This window comes from Penaeus vannamei, chromosome 22, assembly GCF_042767895.1.
Source record: "Penaeus vannamei isolate JL-2024 chromosome 22, ASM4276789v1, whole genome shotgun sequence".
Taxonomy (NCBI): Eukaryota; Metazoa; Arthropoda; class Malacostraca; order Decapoda; family Penaeidae; genus Penaeus; species Penaeus vannamei.
The window spans coordinates 31,199,202-31,201,701 of NC_091570.1; positions in this window are offsets into that span (position 1 = coordinate 31,199,202).

The window sequence follows — 2,500 nt, forward strand, 5'->3', positions numbered from 1 at the left end:
ATATATATATATATATATATATATATATATATATATATATATATATATATATATATATATATATATATATATATATATATATATACTTTAAATGGTCTTAATGTTCACAAATGTCCATATATTGTAAGCTCTGCAAAGTAGGGTAAAGCGAATACATGAAAGTATCCAGTGTTCAAAGAAATGAACACACAAACTAAGGGAAAGAATTAAAGAAATGTACTTACAGACTTTCTTTCGGTAGGAAGATATATTTTACAAATACTATGAATATATTCGCCTATACAGATATACATTTATAACTTAAAAGGCCTTTTACTTTTATGCTCCTTTGTTTCAGGGCTTACTATACACGCGAGAAGGAGTGGGCGCTATCATCGATGTAGCGAGTAGACCACTGATATTTCCGTGACGATCATCATAATTGAAATCACCAATACTAAGGCCTCCTGCAACTCCAAAGGCTCCACCATGGATTCCGGCAGCTCCTGCGCTGCCACTAAGTCCACCATGGCCCCCTAGAGCTCCCGCGACTCATTCAATTCCTACAAGGCCGCCGGCAGCACCCTTAGGTCCACCAAATCCACCAGAGCTTCCGACAGCGCCTGCAGCTCCGCTGAGAACCAGACCACTCGTTGCAGCAGCTGCACTAAGAGCAATTTCAAGATCGACACCAACGGGAATAGCTGGATTTTCTACGAAGTAGACCTCAGGATCGGACTGAGGATGAGTTGGTACTTCGATCACACGCTGACCCTCTTCTGTCTTCTTGTTGAGCCCGTACACAATGCTCTGTTGCCTGGGTGGAGGAAGAACGATGGGTTCAGGTCCAGGGCCGTCTTCAAGTAGATTCACAAACAGGATATTGTGGTCAACACGAGGTGGAGGAATCGCAGGTGGTGGACCACACGGTCGTTCAGGAACGTCGACAACGTATACCTTTTGATTAATTTTGTTGTTACCATCTACGTGCAGGACTTCACCTCCACATGCCACAAAGTCAGCACCGATAGCTTGTACCGCGCCAAACGCATGTCCAGCACCAGCAGAGTGGGCCGAACCAGCTGAATGTCCAGCTCCAGTAGGAAGGGGAACACCACGAGAGTGTTCACCCCGCCCTGCTTCTGGGGCTGAGTAAATCTGAAGCGCTGCAGACGGCAGAGCTTTGTATTCACCAGGTGACAGTAGTAATGGTGATCAGAAGAATATTAATGTTGTATTACGTGTGGGAAATGAATGATTAAGTAAAAAGGATAATATTAATCATAATAAAAATATTGATCATAGTCATCAAACTACCAGTACTGCACTTACTATTATAGCTCCTACAAATAATAATGATTGCAATCATAATGAAAACAATAGTGATATTACTGATGATAATAGTAGTTACAATAATAGTAATAATGCTGATAATGATAAGGAAAAAATTATACTAATAATGATAATGATTATGACTGAATTAGTAAAACATTACAATAAGGGTAATGATTATGATAAGATTAGTAATAATGATGATAATTAAAATATTATTCGTAGACCATGATGATAACAATAGTAACAGTTATGATAATAATGCTAATAATGATAAGGGAAACAGCAATATTGACGATAATAATAATAATGTCATTATTAGTGATACTATCGATAATGAAAATAATGATTATTACTAATATAATTGTTATTAATGATAAAAGCAATGTTAGTTATAATGCTAATAATGATAACAACAATGACAACACTATTAATAATGCTAACAAATATAATCATAAGATTAATAAAAAATATGTTAAGAAGTAGGATTTTGGGTACGTTTGCTGTATAAGATATGGTTAATGATGTGTGAATAATAATGATGTTAATAATAACGATAAAAAGGATAGCACTGATTACACAAAAGCAATAAAATTGTTAAATGTATATATATATATATATATATATATATATATATATATATATATATATATATATATATATATATATATATATATATATATATATATATATATATATATATTTATATATATTGATATTTGTCATCTTCACGCCATCGTCACCATCCTCCCTGACCTCCTCCATTTCCTCGTCATCACCATCATCCATCATCATAATCGTCAACATCTTTAAAGTTTCCTTCATCTTCATTATCATTGTTATTAATATTATTCCTTCACCATTTATATATACGAAATAAGTAGCATTTCGTTTATTTTAATTTATGATCTTGTCACCATAATTACGATGATTTTAATAAGAAACATAACCATGAAATACGATGATTGTAACACACACATACACACACACGAACAACACATGCAAATATATATATTGTTTTCATTTTCAACCTTGGTACCATCATTATGATGATTTTGATGACAAGCATTACGCCCAGAAACATACACATACACACACATAGTGACACGTACACACACAAATACACACATATAAGTATAGATATATATGCAAATTAATGTAAATATATATCTATATACCTATATCTATA